The 17,217-nt window shown below is 47.9% G+C and overlaps 22 non-coding genes across 22 annotated transcripts; all 22 read right to left on the bottom strand.

The window, feature by feature from the left end:
* Nucleotides 1–225: 225 nt before the first annotated feature.
* Nucleotides 226–298, bottom strand: Trnak-cuu (transfer RNA lysine (anticodon CUU)). Its single transcript has one exon. It is a non-coding gene; the product is annotated as a tRNA-Lys (tRNA).
* Nucleotides 299–737: 439 nt separating this feature from the next.
* Trnar-ucg (transfer RNA arginine (anticodon UCG)) lies at nucleotides 738–810 on the bottom strand. Its single transcript has one exon. It is a non-coding gene; the product is annotated as a tRNA-Arg (tRNA).
* A 536-nt stretch (nucleotides 811–1,346) lies between these two features.
* Trnat-agu (transfer RNA threonine (anticodon AGU)) lies at nucleotides 1,347–1,418 on the bottom strand. The gene has a single exon. It is a non-coding gene; the product is annotated as a tRNA-Thr (tRNA).
* Nucleotides 1,419–1,739: 321 nt separating this feature from the next.
* On the bottom strand, nucleotides 1,740–1,812 carry Trnak-cuu (transfer RNA lysine (anticodon CUU)). Its single transcript has one exon. It is a non-coding gene; the product is annotated as a tRNA-Lys (tRNA).
* Nucleotides 1,813–2,251: 439 nt separating this feature from the next.
* Nucleotides 2,252–2,324, bottom strand: Trnar-ucg (transfer RNA arginine (anticodon UCG)). The gene has a single exon. It is a non-coding gene; the product is annotated as a tRNA-Arg (tRNA).
* A 536-nt stretch (nucleotides 2,325–2,860) lies between these two features.
* Nucleotides 2,861–2,932, bottom strand: Trnan-auu (transfer RNA asparagine (anticodon AUU)). The gene has a single exon. It is a non-coding gene; the product is annotated as a tRNA-Asn (tRNA).
* Nucleotides 2,933–3,253: 321 nt separating this feature from the next.
* Nucleotides 3,254–3,326, bottom strand: Trnak-cuu (transfer RNA lysine (anticodon CUU)). The gene has a single exon. It is a non-coding gene; the product is annotated as a tRNA-Lys (tRNA).
* Nucleotides 3,327–9,916: 6,590 nt separating this feature from the next.
* On the bottom strand, nucleotides 9,917–9,988 carry Trnat-agu (transfer RNA threonine (anticodon AGU)). Its single transcript has one exon. It is a non-coding gene; the product is annotated as a tRNA-Thr (tRNA).
* A 321-nt stretch (nucleotides 9,989–10,309) lies between these two features.
* Trnak-cuu (transfer RNA lysine (anticodon CUU)) lies at nucleotides 10,310–10,382 on the bottom strand. The gene has a single exon. It is a non-coding gene; the product is annotated as a tRNA-Lys (tRNA).
* A 439-nt stretch (nucleotides 10,383–10,821) lies between these two features.
* On the bottom strand, nucleotides 10,822–10,894 carry Trnar-ucg (transfer RNA arginine (anticodon UCG)). The gene has a single exon. It is a non-coding gene; the product is annotated as a tRNA-Arg (tRNA).
* Nucleotides 10,895–11,433: 539 nt separating this feature from the next.
* On the bottom strand, nucleotides 11,434–11,505 carry Trnat-agu (transfer RNA threonine (anticodon AGU)). The gene has a single exon. It is a non-coding gene; the product is annotated as a tRNA-Thr (tRNA).
* Nucleotides 11,506–11,826: 321 nt separating this feature from the next.
* Nucleotides 11,827–11,899, bottom strand: Trnak-cuu (transfer RNA lysine (anticodon CUU)). The gene has a single exon. It is a non-coding gene; the product is annotated as a tRNA-Lys (tRNA).
* A 439-nt stretch (nucleotides 11,900–12,338) lies between these two features.
* On the bottom strand, nucleotides 12,339–12,411 carry Trnar-ucg (transfer RNA arginine (anticodon UCG)). Its single transcript has one exon. It is a non-coding gene; the product is annotated as a tRNA-Arg (tRNA).
* Nucleotides 12,412–12,950: 539 nt separating this feature from the next.
* On the bottom strand, nucleotides 12,951–13,022 carry Trnat-agu (transfer RNA threonine (anticodon AGU)). The gene has a single exon. It is a non-coding gene; the product is annotated as a tRNA-Thr (tRNA).
* Nucleotides 13,023–13,343: 321 nt separating this feature from the next.
* On the bottom strand, nucleotides 13,344–13,416 carry Trnak-cuu (transfer RNA lysine (anticodon CUU)). Its single transcript has one exon. It is a non-coding gene; the product is annotated as a tRNA-Lys (tRNA).
* A 439-nt stretch (nucleotides 13,417–13,855) lies between these two features.
* Nucleotides 13,856–13,928, bottom strand: Trnar-ucg (transfer RNA arginine (anticodon UCG)). Its single transcript has one exon. It is a non-coding gene; the product is annotated as a tRNA-Arg (tRNA).
* Nucleotides 13,929–14,464: 536 nt separating this feature from the next.
* On the bottom strand, nucleotides 14,465–14,536 carry Trnat-agu (transfer RNA threonine (anticodon AGU)). Its single transcript has one exon. It is a non-coding gene; the product is annotated as a tRNA-Thr (tRNA).
* A 321-nt stretch (nucleotides 14,537–14,857) lies between these two features.
* On the bottom strand, nucleotides 14,858–14,930 carry Trnak-cuu (transfer RNA lysine (anticodon CUU)). The gene has a single exon. It is a non-coding gene; the product is annotated as a tRNA-Lys (tRNA).
* A 439-nt stretch (nucleotides 14,931–15,369) lies between these two features.
* Trnar-ucg (transfer RNA arginine (anticodon UCG)) lies at nucleotides 15,370–15,442 on the bottom strand. The gene has a single exon. It is a non-coding gene; the product is annotated as a tRNA-Arg (tRNA).
* A 539-nt stretch (nucleotides 15,443–15,981) lies between these two features.
* Trnat-agu (transfer RNA threonine (anticodon AGU)) lies at nucleotides 15,982–16,053 on the bottom strand. Its single transcript has one exon. It is a non-coding gene; the product is annotated as a tRNA-Thr (tRNA).
* A 321-nt stretch (nucleotides 16,054–16,374) lies between these two features.
* On the bottom strand, nucleotides 16,375–16,447 carry Trnak-cuu (transfer RNA lysine (anticodon CUU)). The gene has a single exon. It is a non-coding gene; the product is annotated as a tRNA-Lys (tRNA).
* Nucleotides 16,448–16,886: 439 nt separating this feature from the next.
* On the bottom strand, nucleotides 16,887–16,959 carry Trnar-ucg (transfer RNA arginine (anticodon UCG)). Its single transcript has one exon. It is a non-coding gene; the product is annotated as a tRNA-Arg (tRNA).
* Between the last annotated feature and the right edge of the window lie 258 nt (nucleotides 16,960–17,217).

Here is a 17,217-nt window from a genome sequence, read left to right as displayed (position 1 = left end):
TTTAGTTAGCACAGCTGCTGCTTTCCTACACATCTCACACGATATCGATGTACACCTAAAATTCCAAAACAACACATTTATTTCATTTCAGAGTTACTTTCAGCTTCAAATACCATTCCTCTGATATTCATACGAAGCTAGGCATCGTCGTAACCCGTTACGTTCGTTACGCAAGGCTCACGAGAGGGGCGCAGGTTGCATCCGCGTAGACACAAAATTTTGCGCCGCCCAGCGTGGGGCTCGAACCCACGACCCTGAGATTAAGAGTCTCATGCTCTACCGACTGAGCTAGCCGGGCTCCACACAATGCTTTACGAGCCATACAATACTGATGGGACCTGCGACCATCTATGGAAGATCCTTTTGACTACAGCTTATCTCCTGCTGCCACAAATGAGCTACAATCCCATTCAATGAAAAATTGTCTCCGAAAGGCATCAAATCTGCTTCAAATGATACGTGGCTATCAGCACCATTATTCAACACACATGCTCGACTGTGCGCAGACGCCTGTGGCGTAGCTCTTGGGCCCTGAATCAGACGCAGTAGTTCCAACAAAAACTCTCCTGAACGGCTCTGTGCCGAAAATTTCGCTACAGATCACCCTTGTCTTGCTTGAGCTTCAGGTAGACGCCGGTTTGCAGCCAGGAAGCGGACAGCGGCAACTTTCAACTAGTTTTGTAGTACTCAAACAACACAGTAAAACAGCATGCATCTTTTGCAGAACTGGAAAAACTCGACCGTGACAGGATTCGAACCTGCAATCTTCGGATCCGAAGTCCGACGCCTTATCCATTAGGCCACACGGTCACTGGCGCAATACGCTTCCCCAAACACACCTCATTACCGCCATTTGTGCACTTCCCGGAATGAATTTACCATCTTTGACGCAATTCTCCAATTTCAGTACTAAAAATGCGACGCTACTTCTTGCTGTGTCCCATCGCAAGTTACATTCAAGCCCTTATGACGCTCATCAAACAAGAGCGTGCAAATCAGCTTCAATCGCTTAGTGCCATCTCAGTCGGTTGCAGAAGGTACCTCACCCTATGAGATACAATGGCGAGTTGCCGCTATTACCAAAGCGGCGGCGGCGCCGACGACGACGACAGCCGCGAGGGTCTGTATCAGGGGTAGAAAATACATCACAAGAACTAAGTATTTCACGTCGGCATTCTCCGGAGACTCCCAAAAGCAGCAGTTTCTGGTGCCTACTTTAATAGCACCATTCGCACTATTCATTTGCGAGAGCATTTCTTAAATACCGCACCCATTTATAATTTGTTTTATCCTTGACCGCTTTTTTCGAAAGGGCCACGGTGGGAGGGGCTTTTACAAAATTCATTTGCCTCCTGTGAGGATCGAACTCACGACCTCTGGTTTACTAGACCAGCGCTCTGCCACTGAGCTAAGGAGGCGCCTCCTAGCGCGCTTTTCGGGTACTTTGTTCTTATGGACTAGTGAATCGGAGATCTTCAGCTGGAAACGCACCGCATTAGCGACCATTATTTGCATTTAGTTAGCACAGCTGCTGCTTTCCTACACATCTCACACGATATCGATGTACACCTAAAATTCCAAAACAACACATTTATTTCATTTCAGAGTTACTTTCAGCTTCAAATACCATTCCTCTGATATTCATACGAAGCTAGGCATCGTCGTAACCCGTTACGTTCGTTACGCAAGGCTCACGAGAGGGGCGCAGGTTGCATCCGCGTAGACACAAAATTTTGCGCCGCCCAGCGTGGGGCTCGAACCCACGACCCTGAGATTAAGAGTCTCATGCTCTACCGACTGAGCTAGCCGGGCTCCACACAATGCTTTACGAGCCATACAATACTGATGGGACCTGCGACCATCTATGGAAGATCCTTTTGACTACAGCTTATCTCCTGCTGCCACAAATGAGCTACAATCCCATTCAATGAAAAATTGTCTCCGAAAGGCATCAAATCTGCTTCAAATGATACGTGGCTATCAGCACCATTATTCAACACACATGCTCGACTGTGCGCAGACGCCTGTGGCGTAGCTCTTGGGCCCTGAATCAGACGCAGTAGTTCCAACAAAAACTCTCCTGAACGGCTCTGTGCCGAAAATTTCGCTACAGATCACCCTTGTCTTGCTTGAGCTTCAGGTAGACGCCGGTTTGCAGCCAGGAAGCGGACAGCGGCAACTTTCAACTAGTTTTGTAGTACTCAAACAACACAGTAAAACAGCATGCATCTTTTGCAGAACTGGAAAAACTCGACCGTGACAGGATTCGAACCTGCAATCTTCGGATCCGAAGTCCGACGCCTTATCCATTAGGCCACACGGTCACTGGCGCAATACGCTTCCCCAAACACACCTCATTACCGCCATTTGTGCACTTCCCGGAATGAATTTACCATCTTTGACGCAATTCTCCAATTTCAGTACTAAAAATGCGACGCTACTTCTTGCTGTGTCCCATCGCAAGTTACATTCAAGCCCTTATGACGCTCATCAAACAAGAGCGTGCAAATCAGCTTCAATCGCTTAGTGCCATCTCAGTCGGTTGCAGAAGGTACCTCACCCTATGAGATACAATGGCGAGTTGCCGCTATTACCAAAGCGGCGGCGGCGCCGACGACGACGACAGCCGCGAGGGTCTGTATCAGGGGTAGAAAATACATCACAAGAACTAAGTATTTCACGTCGGCATTCTCCGGAGACTCCCAAAAGCAGCAGTTTCTGGTGCCTACTTTAATAGCACCATTCGCACTATTCATTTGCGAGAGCATTTCTTAAATACCGCACCCATTTATAATTTGTTTTATCCTTGACCGCTTTTTTCGAAAGGGCCACGGTGGGAGGGGCTTTTACAAAATTCATTTGCCTCCTGTGAGGATCGAACTCACGACCTCTGGTTTAATAGACCAGCGCTCTGCCACTGAGCTAAGGAGGCGCCTCCTAGCGCGCTTTTCGGGTACTTTGTTCTTATGGACTAGTGAATCGGAGATCTTCAGCTGGAAACGCACCGCATTAGCGACCATTATTTGCATTTAGTTAGCACAGCTGCTGCTTTCCTACACATCTCACACGATATCGATGTACACCTAAAATTCCAAAACAACACATTTAATTCATTTCAGAGTTACTTTCAGCTTCAAATACCATTCCTCTGATATTCATACGAAGCTAGGCATCGTCGTAACCCGTTACGTTCGTTACGCAAGGCTCACGAGAGGGGCGCAGGTTGCATCCGCGTAGACACAAAATTTTGCGCCGCCCAGCGTGGGGCTCGAACCCATGACCCTGAGGTTAAGAGTCTCATGCTCTACCGACTGAGCTAGCCGGGCTCCACACAATGCTTTACGAGCCATACAATACTGATGGGACCTGCGACCATCTATGGAAGATCCTTTTGACTACAGCTTATCTCCTGCTGCCACAAATAAGCTACAATCCCATTCAATGAAAAATTGTCTCCGAAAGGCATCAAATCTGCTTCAAATGATACGTGGCTATCAGCACCATTATTCAACACACATGCTCGACTGTGCGCAGACGCCTGTGGCGTAGCTCTTGGGCCCTGAATCAGACGCAGTAGTTCCAACAAAAACTCTCCTGAACGGCTCTGTGCCGAAAATTTCGCTACACATCACCCTTGTCTTGCTTGAGCTTCAGGTAGACGCCGGTTTGCAGCCAGGAAGCGGACAGCAGCAACTTTCAACTAGTTTTGTAGTACTCAAACAACACAGTAAAACAGCATGCATCTTTTGCAGAACTGGAAAAACTCGACCGTGACAGGATTCGAACCTGCAATCTTCGGATCCGAAGTCCGACGCCTTATCCATTTTTTTTTTTTTTTTCACTTTTTTTTTTTTTTTTTTGCTGTTTTGTCTCATTTTTAAAAGGCGGTAGCAGGCAGGGAGAGGCAAAGCGGGCAGGGGTCATGGAATCTGAGGCCTGGCCACTGCGCCTCTCGCCGGAACTGTCACCGCGTCACCCTAACTCTTCGGCGTAACGAGGAAATGCTGGGGCTTGACTCCGCCGCCAGTAATACAAAAACAGAAATTAATCCGGAGACGAAATGTTGCATCCATTTGCAGTGTAAATGATATATGTCCATTTTCATATGTATGCAGGAGAGCCGGGGAATCCGTGCACTTTGCACCACATGATGGCATCTCACTCCACCAATCTGAGTAAGTAGTGGATGAGCAAAATAAATGAAAAGTCTTCTATCGTTGTTTCTCTCCATCGGATCGTCTGTGACAATCAAGAAAACTAGGAAAACTAGGAACCGCAGTTCCGTGCAAGGCAACCACCAATGATACGAAACGCGCTACGACAAACATCCAGTTAATTTCCGAACGTGACAATGATCCAAGTAACGCACTCGTAAAGTAGTCTGCCTCGCTGTAACTTCTTGGGCCTTCATGTGAGGCGTCCGAAGGCAGGGTGGAAATCCACCATGTCGGAAGAAATGGCTTTAAACACACCATCCTATAGTGGCTGTGAAATGATCGTGTGAGTCAAAAAGTTTGCAAAATGAGCTTTATAGTTTTGAGTCTGCTGTAGTCGGTGGTGCTGTATCATTAAATACATAAGAAAGTCTTCTTTACTCATTTCGTTCACATTAAAAAGATAGTAAACTGTGTGGCCTTTAAGCCAGTTCACTGAATTTCGTTTGGTCTGCGGGTAAGGCACTACCTCCGGAGTGAGGAAGTCAGCTGGCGTTATGGTCGCAGGGCATGTTCTAGTGATGCTGGCCAACAACTGTCGTATGGCCACCCAAACATCTCGCACTTTTTCGCAGACAAAGCGGTGTTCCTCGCTATCTTGTACCTGGCAACTGTTGCATAAGGGTGAATCGGCCAGATGAATGGAATGGAGTCTGGCATTGGTAGCGATTTTACGATTCACCGTGAGATACCAAGACGCTCGCACGTGAGACGGTAAATGGCGTGAATGAAGATTATCCCAAATGACCGGCCAATTGTGAGCTGTATATTTGACTTCGATGTTATTCCTGGATGTGGACTCAATCAAAGTCTTATATAGTTGCTTCACCACCGTTATTTCCTTCTCCGGAATTCTTGTTCGAGCATAACTATATTCCAACAGGAAGTATTTTAAATGGGAAAGGGCATGTGGAATATGATGTACATCAATCGGGGGATTGAGGTCCGCCGGGGAGATTTCGTTGAGAAGGTGAGCAGTGAGACAGTGTGGAGATGTTGTCCACAGCTTATACATACTGCTTAAATAGAGCGCCTGTGCCTTTTTATTTACATCAGTGAGGTTTAATCCGCCCTTCCGAGTAGGGAGCGTCAACGTAACATATTTAACTTTGAAGATATTGCCTCGGGTCACGAAATGGCCCAGGGCAGACAGCATTCGATGTGCAATGCTACTGGGAAGAGGCAACACTTTGGCTACATAGTTAATCTTCGAGAGGATATAGGTGTTGACCAGTTCAACTTTTTGGAGAGCATTCAGTTGCCTCATGCTATGCAGTTGTACACATGCCCTAACCTTATGAAGTAGAGCTCTATAATTAACAGCAATGGTATTCTGTATCGTCCGCCGAAACTCAAGTCCTAAGCACTTGACACCGGTAATTTCTCGTAATCGGGCATGGTTGGGGAGATTTATACCCCGTCCGACATTCATAAGTCCAGATTTTTGCCAGTTCACCTTCGCCCCAGATGCCGCCTCATATCGTTGAAGTATTTGCAGTGAGGACCGCACTTCTTGCGCATTCACGACAAGAAAGCCAACATCATCTGCGTACGCACGGCACACAATCTTCTGGCTATTGATTTCCAATCCCTGCAAATGTGCAGTTAGCGTAGCGAGCAGAGGTTCTATGGCGATGGCAAAGAGAGCCATCGACATCGGACAGCCTTGCCTCACCGAACACTCGATATCAATAGCGCCACTGAGGCGACCATTAATTTGGATTCGCGACGTACTATTACGGATCATATTGTCGAGTACTTGGGTGAACTGGTGCGGAAATCCCAATTCCTGCATGACGCGGAAAAGGAACCGATGGCTCACCCTGTCGAACGCTTTTGCAAAGTCTATCATGAAGAGGGCGCATTTTAATTTGCAAGCCTCCGCTACGGCAATGATATCTCGGTAATCCGTGAGCGTGTGGTAAATAGATCTACCGCTACCGACACTCGTTTGATACGGACCTGTGATTGTGGTCATGACAGTTTTGAGCCGTTGGCTCAGAACACGGGCGAATAGTTTATAATCACTATTTAATAATGTGAGAGGTCTCAGGTTTGTGAGGGTGTTACTGCACGGCGTCTTGGGCAGTAAGACAACAATTCCTTGGCGAAATTCCTGCGGAATAACGGTTTGAGGGTTCATTAGTTCGTGACTTATTGCAAGTAGTTTCGATTTCATCTGCGGCCAGAAGGCTTGATATACTTCAGCAGGTAGTCCATCGCAGCCAGGAGATTTATTCTTCGGACTCCTTAGGATAATGTCTGTTAATTCGTCTTCTGTCACCTCCGTCAGCAGCTGAGTCGCCTCTGTGGGGCTGAGTTTCCGTGATAAATTTGTCGCAAAATCCGCAAACACGGTATCATCCGTCATTTTATTGGACATCAGGTCTCGATAGTACTCTTCAATCGCACGCATAATTTCACTTTGTGTAGTAACTATTGCACCGGCGCTGGTTCGGATTTGTGTAATGATTTTCCGACTGCCTCGTCGACTTTCACGTAACATGTGATACATGGCAGCTTCTTCTTCTTGCACCGTCTTAGGAACTCGCGCCCGAATTTGAAAACCTTCCAACTGTTTCCGTTGCAGCGTTAAAAGTTTTGCCTGAATTCGTTTGATCTTTGCAAAATTGCCGATGACGGTCGCGTCAGATGTATACAACTCCCGAAGACACTGAAAGTAGAATTCCATCGTCCGTTTTTGCCACTGAGTTTTCTGACGGGAGTAAAACATGAAAGTTTTCCTAATTTGTGGTTTGGCGCATTTTAGCCACCACTCGATCGCGGAGTTGTAGGAATTGAATTTGCGTTCACATGCCGTCCAGGTGGACAGGAAGGCTTCTCGACATGCAGGATCATGCAAATGTGCGATGTTGAACTTCCATAACCCTCGACTCCGGTATGTTTCCTGTTTTTGCATGTTGACGGTACAGATATAGGCAGCATGATCGGAAAACACAGTAGGCCATATTTCGGTGTGTAGCAGGTGTTGCGTTAAATTACGCGTTATGTAAATTCTATCTAACCTACTTGCCGAATGATTGGTAACATGCGTAAAACCCACTGCCACGCCGTGCGTGGACGTCCAAGTGTCAGTGAAACGGAGGTCTTGAATGATCTGTTCTAATTCAACACACCGATTAAAGTGTGGAGTTTGATCTGTTTGACGAAGCACACAATTGAAATCGCCGCCAAAAATGACATCACTGTAATTGGTCCCGAAGAGCGGAAGGATCTCGTGGCGAAAAAATTCTGCACGGCGTTGCCTGTTACTGGACCCAGAAGGTGCGTAAATATTAATCAGTCTGATGTCATTGACAGTTACTGCTATCCCTCTTCCGGTCACCAGTTTGGCCTCACAATTTGCAATGATCCCTTCTTTTAACAGTAATGCTGTTCCAAGTTCGAAACCGTTGCCAGGGTTCACGAAAGCGTTATACCCGGCTATGTGGTCTAACCTGATATCACTCACTTCCTGAAGCATTGCAATATCTATGTCGGCTGCGTATAACAAGTCTTGTAAGTTTTTCAGATTCAAATCACTACGTATCTTATTTATATTGAGAGTCAGGATCTTGTAGGCCTGCAAGGTGGTCATAGATTGATGGAACGAAAGGAGCAGACAATAGGATGCGTCATACAGCCATCAATTGGAGGCGCCGACCGTGTCGGTCGTTTGAGTAGCCATGGCCACGTGGACGTTGTTGCCATCAACTGCTGATACGGGGGGCAAGGAGCCGGTCGAGGGTGTGGAATCATCCTGCATCTCTACATCAGCTGCATGCGTTTCACACTCGTCTGCCCAATTGGGAGAGGAAAGGGTGCCTACTGGCTCAGGAACTGGTGGATTCGTATCCTGTGGCTCAATGTGCGGAGGCGGCGTCTCATCTGGTCCGCTGTCGAACATCGTGGAAGTCTCCGACATGGTGTCGTCTGATCGTGTTGTGTCACGCGAGCGCGAAGGCGAGGCGGCAGCGTCTTCGGGGCCTTCTTTTAAGTTCTGGCCGATTAATTTAGCCTTTCCCCGCAAGCTCGGTGCTGTATCTTCCGCACCTTGGTGAGCCATCCTCCGTTTTTTATTTTTCTTCGGAGATCGAGTACCCCGTATTACTGTGTCAGAGTTGGGCATCGTTTCAGTGACTTGTTCAGACATGGGAGCAGGAGCCATGGACACCTCCGCCAACTCAGCACCCCGTGAGGGTTGGTCCACCGCCATATCACTGGTCCTGTTAGTGTCATGGGTTTCAGAAGCAGCTATCTCGGATGCGACTGGCGTGTCCGGAGATGTCACATTAACGATGCGACTGGGTCCGGCAGGTGTATCGCGAGTCGGTTGGATTGACGGCTCACCGCGGGCAACCGACACATACGATGGCGCTAAAGTTGACATCGCGGGGGGGCTAACACTCTCTCCAGTTGGCAGTTGAACCACACGACGCTGTAAACATTCCGCACGAACATGTCCCGTCGAGTTACATCTGGCACACGTCCGAGGTTGGCCATCATACATTACGACGGCACGGTACCCACAAACCGTGACGTACGACGGAATATGGCGTTGCAAGTCAACTTTAAGCTGCCTGACGCCATTCAGGACCGGATACTTATGTGCCGGAGACCAACGTTCTGCAAAGTTGCTCAAAACTTTGCCATACGGCGATATCGCAACATTAATCTGTTCTGCTGGGACCTCAAATGGTAGTTCAAAAATACGAATTGTTCGAAGTCCAAGCCCGGCGTGGGAAACAGTAACGACACCAACATTGCCATCACTATGCTTAAACTTCAAACCGGAACTATAGGATTCAACTAGTTTGTCACAAAACTCGGCATCTCTCATCTTGATATAAACGGTACTAGACAGAATCGACAAATGTATACCGATAATCTCATCGAGTCCAATTTTCATCACGTCTTCGAGGAAATCTTCGACTTCGAAGGAGGTTGGCCGGGCAAACGTGTTTTCGAACGTTAACTTCAAAGTGTCTTTTCTCATAGCATGTGCCATCACTGAATTCTCAACGTCATTCCACAAACGCAAGAATAACCGCTGCTAGCGAGCGACTTACCCTGCAGAAATAAACAAGCCAGCCACAGCGCGAGCACAGACAACCGCACGCCACCGCCGCTGCAGGCAGACTGTATCCATTAGGCCACACGGTCACTGGCGCAATACGCTTCCCCAAACACACCTCATTACCGCCATTTGTGCACTTCCCGGAATGAATTTACCATCTTTGACGCAATTCTCCAATTTCAGTACTAAAAATGCGACGCTACTTCTTGCTGTGTCCCATCGCAAGTTACATTCAAGCCCTTATGACGCTCATCAAACAAGAGCGTGCAAATCAGCTTCAATCGCTTAGTGCCATCTCAGTCGGTTGCAGAAGGTACCTCACCCTATGAGATACAATGGCGAGTTGCCGCTATTACCAAAGCGGCGGCGGCGCCGACGACGACGACGACAGCCGCGAGGGTCTGTATCAGGGGTAGAAAATACATCACAAGAACTAAGTATTTCACGTCGGCATTCTCCGGAGACTCCCAAAAGCAGCAGTTTCTGGTGCCTACTTTAATAGCACCATTCGCACTATTCATTTGCGAGAGCATTTCTTAAATACCGCACCCATTTATAATTTGTTTTATCCTTGACCGCTTTTTTCGAAAGGGCCACGGTGGGAGGGGCTTTTACAAAATTCATTTGCCTCCTGTGAGGATCGAACTCACGACCTCTGGTTTACTAGACCAGCGCTCTGCCACTGAGCTAAGGAGGCGCCTCCTAGCGCGCTTTTCGGGTACTTTGTTCTTATGGACTAGTGAATCGGAGATCTTCAGCTGGAAACGCACCGCATTAGCGACCATTATTTGCATTTAGTTAGCACAGCTGCTGCTTTCCTACACATCTCACACGATATCGATGTACACCTAAAATTCCAAAACAACACATTTATTTCATTTCAGAGTTACTTTCAGCTTCAAATACCATTCCTCTGATATTCATACGAAGCTAGGCATCGTCGTAACCCGTTACGTTCGTTACGCAAGGCTCACGAGAGGGGCGCAGGTTGCATCCGCGTAGACACAAAATTTTGCGCCGCCCAGCGTGGGGCTCGAACCCACGACCCTGAGATTAAGAGTCTCATGCTCTACCGACTGAGCTAGCCGGGCTCCACACAATGCTTTACGAGCCATACAATACTGATGGGACCTGCGACCATCTATGGAAGATCCTTTTGACTACAGCTTATCTCCTGCTGCCACAAATGAGCTACAATCCCATTCAATGAAAAATTGTCTCCGAAAGGCATCAAATCTGCTTCAAATGATACGTGGCTATCAGCACCATTATTCAACACACATGCTCGACTGTGCGCAGACGCCTGTGGCGTAGCTCTTGGGCCCTGAATCAGACGCAGTAGTTCCAACAAAAACTCTCCTGAACGGCTCTGTGCCGAAAATTTCGCTACAGATCACCCTTGTCTTGCTTGAGCTTCAGGTAGACGCCGGTTTGCAGCCAGGAAGCGGACAGCAGCAACTTTCAACTAGTTTTGTAGTACTCAAACAACACAGTAAAACAGCATGCATCTTTTGCAGAACTGGAAAAACTCGACCGTGACAGGATTCGAACCTGCAATCTTCGGATCCGAAGTCCGACGCCTTATCCATTAGGCCACACGGTCACTGGCGCAATACGCTTCCCCAAACACACCTCATTACCGCCATTTGTGCACTTCCCGGAATGAATTTACCATCTTTGACGCAATTCTCCAATTTCAGTACTAAAAATGCGACGCTACTTCTTGCTGTGTCCCATCGCAAGTTACATTCAAGCCCTTATGACGCTCATCAAACAAGAGCGTGCAAATCAGCTTCAATCGCTTAGTGCCATCTCAGTCGGTTGCAGAAGGTACCTCACCCTATGAGATACAATGGCGAGTTGCCGCTATTACCAAAGCGGCGGCGGCGCCGACGACGACGACGACAGCCGCGAGGGTCTGTATCAGGGGTAGAAAATACATCACAAGAACTAAGTATTTCACGTCGGCATTCTCCGGAGACTCCCAAAAGCAGCAGTTTCTGGTGCCTACTTTAATAGCACCATTCGCACTATTCATTTGCGAGAGCATTTCTTAAATACCGCACCCATTTATAATTTGTTTTATCCTTGACCGCTTTTTTCGAAAGGGCCACGGTGGGAGGGGCTTTTACAAAATTCATTTGCCTCCTGTGAGGATCGAACTCACGACCTCTGGTTTACTAGACCAGCGCTCTGCCACTGAGCTAAGGAGGCGCCTCCTAGCGCGCTTTTCGGGTACTTTGTTCTTATGGACTAGTGAATCGGAGATCTTCAGCTGGAAACGCACCGCATTAGCGACCATTATTTGCATTTAGTTAGCACAGCTGCTGCTTTCCTACACATCTCACACGATATCGATGTACACCTAAAATTCCAAAACAACACATTTATTTCATTTCAGAGTTACTTTCAGCTTCAAATACCATTCCTCTGATATTCATACGAAGCTAGGCATCGTCGTAACCCGTTACGTTCGTTACGCAAGGCTCACGAGAGGGGCGCAGGTTGCATCCGCGTAGACACAAAATTTTGCGCCGCCCAGCGTGGGGCTCGAACCCACGACCCTGAGATTAAGAGTCTCATGCTCTACCGACTGAGCTAGCCGGGCTCCACACAATGCTTTACGAGCCATACAATACTGATGGGACCTGCGACCATCTATGGAAGATCCTTTTGACTACAGCTTATCTCCTGCTGCCACAAATGAGCTACAATCCCATTCAATGAAAAATTGTCTCCGAAAGGCATCAAATCTGCTTCAAATGATACGTGGCTATCAGCACCATTATTCAACACACATGCTCGACTGTGCGCAGACGCCTGTGGCGTAGCTCTTGGGCCCTGAATCAGACGCAGTAGTTCCAACAAAAACTCTCCTGAACGGCTCTGTGCCGAAAATTTCGCTACAGATCACCCTTGTCTTGCTTGAGCTTCAGGTAGACGCCGGTTTGCAGCCAGGAAGCGGACAGCAGCAACTTTCAACTAGTTTTGTAGTACTCAAACAACACAGTAAAACAGCATGCATCTTTTGCAGAACTGGAAAAACTCGACCGTGACAGGATTCGAACCTGCAATCTTCGGATCCGAAGTCCGACGCCTTATCCATTAGGCCACACGGTCACTGGCGCAATACGCTTCCCCAAACACACCTCATTACCGCCATTTGTGCACTTCCCGGAATGAATTTACCATCTTTGACGCAATTCTCCAATTTCAGTACTAAAAATGCGACGCTACTTCTTGCTGTGTCCCATCGCAAGTTACATTCAAGCCCTTATGACGCTCATCAAACAAGAGCGTGCAAATCAGCTTCAATCGCTTAGTGCCATCTCAGTCGGTTGCAGAAGGTACCTCACCCTATGAGATACAATGGCGAGTTGCCGCTATTACCAAAGCGGCGGCGGCGCCGACGACGACGACGACAGCCGCGAGGGTCTGTATCAGGGGTAGAAAATACATCACAAGAACTAAGTATTTCACGTCGGCATTCTCCGGAGACTCCCAAAAGCAGCAGTTTCTGGTGCCTACTTTAATAGCACCATTCGCACTATTCATTTGCGAGAGCATTTCTTAAATACCGCACCCATTTATAATTTGTTTTATCCTTGACCGCTTTTTTCGAAAGGGCCACGGTGGGAGGGGCTTTTACAAAATTCATTTGCCTCCTGTGAGGATCGAACTCACGACCTCTGGTTTACTAGACCAGCGCTCTGCCACTGAGCTAAGGAGGCGCCTCCTAGCGCGCTTTTCGGGTACTTTGTTCTTATGGACTAGTGAATCGGAGATCTTCAGCTGGAAACGCACCGCATTAGCGACCATTATTTGCATTTAGTTAGCACAGCTGCTGCTTTCCTACACATCTCACACGATATCGATGTACACCTAAAATTCCAAAACAACACATTTATTTCATTTCAGAGTTACTTTCAGCTTCAAATACCATTCCTCTGATATTCATACGAAGCTAGGCATCGTCGTAACCCGTTACGTTCGTTACGCAAGGCTCACGAGAGGGGCGCAGGTTGCATCCGCGTAGACACAAAATTTTGCGCCGCCCAGCGTGGGGCTCGAACCCACGACCCTGAGATTAAGAGTCTCATGCTCTACCGACTGAGCTAGCCGGGCTCCACACAATGCTTTACGAGCCATACAATACTGATGGGACCTGCGACCATCTATGGAAGATCCTTTTGACTACAGCTTATCTCCTGCTGCCACAAATGAGCTACAATCCCATTCAATGAAAAATTGTCTCCGAAAGGCATCAAATCTGCTTCAAATGATACGTGGCTATCAGCACCATTATTCAACACACATGCTCGACTGTGCGCAGACGCCTGTGGCGTAGCTCTTGGGCCCTGAATCAGACGCAGTAGTTCCAACAAAAACTCTCCTGAACGGCTCTGTGCCGAAAATTTCGCTACAGATCACCCTTGTCTTGCTTGAGCTTCAGGTAGACGCCGGTTTGCAGCCAGGAAGCGGACAGCAGCAACTTTCAACTAGTTTTGTAGTACTCAAACAACACAGTAAAACAGCATGCATCTTTTGCAGAACTGGAAAAACTCGACCGTGACAGGATTCGAACCTGCAATCTTCGGATCCGAAGTCCGACGCCTTATCCATTAGGCCACACGGTCACTGGCGCAATACGCTTCCCCAAACACACCTCATTACCGCCATTTGTGCACTTCCCGGAATGAATTTACCATCTTTGACGCAATTCTCCAATTTCAGTACTAAAAATGCGACGCTACTTCTTGCTGTGTCCCATCGCAAGTTACATTCAAGCCCTTATGACGCTCATCAAACAAGAGCGTGCAAATCAGCTTCAATCGCTTAGTGCCATCTCAGTCGGTTGCAGAAGGTACCTCACCCTATGAGATACAATGGCGAGTTGCCGCTATTACCAAAGCGGCGGCGGCGCCGACGACGACGACAGCCGCGAGGGTCTGTATCAGGGGTAGAAAATACATCACAAGAACTAAGTATTTCACGTCGGCATTCTCCGGAGACTCCCAAAAGCAGCAGTTTCTGGTGCCTACTTTAATAGCACCATTCGCACTATTCATTTGCGAGAGCATTTCTTAAATACCGCACCCATTTATAATTTGTTTTATCCTTGACCGCTTTTTTCGAAAGGGCCACGGTGGGAGGGGCTTTTACAAAATTCATTTGCCTCCTGTGAGGATCGAACTCACGACCTCTGGTTTACTAGACCAGCGCTCTGCCACTGAGCTAAGGAGGCGCCTCCTAGCGCGCTTTTCGGGTACTTTGTTCTTATGGACTAGTGAATCGGAGATCTTCAGCTGGAAACGCACCGCATTAGCGACCATTATTTGCATTTAGTTAGCACAGCTGCTGCTTTCCTACACATCTCACACGATATCGATGTACACCTAAAATTCCAAAACAACACATTTATTTCATTTCAGAGTTACTTTCAGCTTCAAATACCATTCCTCTGATATTCATACGAAGCTAGGCATCGTCGTAACCCGTTACGTTCGTTACGCAAGGCTCACGAGAGGGGCGCAGGTTGCATCCGCGTAGACACAAAATTTTGCGCCGCCCAGCGTGGGGCTCGAACCCACGACCCTGAGATTAAGAGTCTCATGCTCTACCGACTGAGCTAGCCGGGCTCCACACAATGCTTTACGAGCCATACAATACTGATGGGACCTGCGACCATCTATGGAAGATCCTTTTGACTACAGCTTATCTCCTGCTGCCACAAATGAGCTACAATCCCATTCAATGAAAAATTGTCTCCGAAAGGCATCAAATCTGCTTCAAATGATACGTGGCTATCAGCACCATTATTCAACACACATGCTCGACTGTGCGCAGACGCCTGTGGCGTAGCTCTTGGGCCCTGAATCAGACGCAGTAGTTCCAACAAAAACTCTCCTGAACGGCTCTGTGCCGAAAATTTCGCTACAGATCACCCTTGTCTTGCTTGAGCTTCAGGTAGACGCCGGTTTGCAGCCAGGAAGCGGACAGCAGCAACTTTCAACTAGTTTTGTGGTACTCAAACAACACAGTAAAACAGCATGCATCTTTTGCAGAACTGGAAAAACTCGACCGTGACAGGATTCGAACCTGCAATCTTCGGATCCGAAGTCCGACGCCTTATCCATTAGGCCACACGGTCACTGGCGCAATACGCTTCCCCAAACACACCTCATTACCGCCATTTGTGCACTTCCCGGAATGAATTTACCATCTTTGACGCAATTCTCCAATTTCAGTACTAAAAATGCGACGCTACTTCTTGCTGTGTCCCATCGCAAGTTACATTCAAGCCCTTATGACGCTCATCAAACAAGAGCGTGCAAATCAGCTTCAATCGCTTAGTGCCATCTCAGTCGGTTGCAGAAGGTACCTCACCCTATGAGATACAATGGCGAGTTGCCGCTATTACCAAAGCGGCGGCGGCGCCGACGACGACGACGACAGCCGCGAGGGTCTGTATCAGGGGTAGAAAATACATCACAAGAACTAAGTATTTCACGTCGGCATTCTCCGGAGACTCCCAAAAGCAGCAGTTTCTGGTGCCTACTTTAATAGCACCATTCGCACTATTCATTTGCGAGAGCATTTCTTAAATACCGCACCCATTTATAATTTGTTTTATCCTTGACCGCTTTTTTCGAAAGGGCCACGGTGGGAGGGGCTTTTACAAAATTCATTTGCCTCCTGTGAGGATCGAACTCACGACCTCTGGTTTACTAGACCAGCGCTCTGCCACTGAGCTAAGGAGGCGCCTCCTAGCGCGCTTTTCGGGTACTTTGTTCTTATGGACTAGTGAATCGGAGATCTTCAGCTGGAAACGCACCGCATTAGCGACCATTATTTGCATTTAGTTAGCACAGCTGCTGCTTTCCTACACATCTCACACGATATCGATGTACACCTAAAATTCCAAAACAACACATTTATTTCATTTCAGAGTTACTTTCAGCTTCAAATACCATTCCTCTGATATTCATACGAAGCTAGGCATCGTCGTAACCCGTTACGTTCGTTACGCAAGGCTCACGAGAGGGGCGCAGGTTGCATCCGCGTAGACACAAAATTTTGCGCCGCCCAGCGTGGGGCTCGAACCCACGACCCTGAGATTAAGAGTCTCATGCTCTACCGACTGAGCTAGCCGGGCTCCACACAATGCTTTACGAGCCATACAATACTGATGGGACCTGCGACCATCTATGGAAGATCCTTTTGACTACAGCTTATCTCCTGCTGCCACAAATGAGCTACAATCCCATTCAATGAAAAATTGTCTCCGAAAGGCATCAAATCTGCTTCAAATGATACGTGGCTATCAGCACCATTATTCAACACACATGCTCGACTGTGCGCAGACGCCTGTGGCGTAGCTCTTGGGCCCTGAATCAGACGCAGTAGTTCCAACAAAAACTCTCCTGAACGGCTCTGTGCCGAAAATTTCGCTACAGATCACCCTTGTCTTGCTTGAGCTTCAGGTAGACGCCGGTTTGCAGCCAGGAAGCGGACAGCAGCAACTTTCAACTAGTTTTGTAGTACTCAAACAACACAGTAAAACAGCATGCATCTTTTGCAGAACTGGAAAAACTCGACCGTGACAGGATTCGAACCTGCAATCTTCGGATCCGAAGTCCGACGCCTTATCCATTAGGCCACACGGTCACTGGCGCAATACGCTTCCCCAAACACACCTCATTACCGCCATTTGTGCACTTCCCGGAATGAATTTACCATCTTTGACGCAATTCTCCAATTTCAGTACTAAAAATGCGACGCTACTTCTTGCTGTGTCCCATCGCAAGTTACATTCAAGCCCTTATGACGCTCATCAAACAAGAGCGTGCAAATCAGCTTCAATCGCTTAGTGCCATCTCAGTCGGTTGCAGAAGGTACCTCACCCTATGAGATACAATGGCGAGT

Source organism: Schistocerca nitens, chromosome 8 (genome assembly GCF_023898315.1).
Source record: "Schistocerca nitens isolate TAMUIC-IGC-003100 chromosome 8, iqSchNite1.1, whole genome shotgun sequence".
NCBI classification, from domain to species: Eukaryota; Metazoa; Arthropoda; class Insecta; order Orthoptera; family Acrididae; genus Schistocerca; species Schistocerca nitens.
Note: the sequence above shows the minus strand (reverse complement) of the source record. Positions and strands in the feature narration are given on the sequence as shown.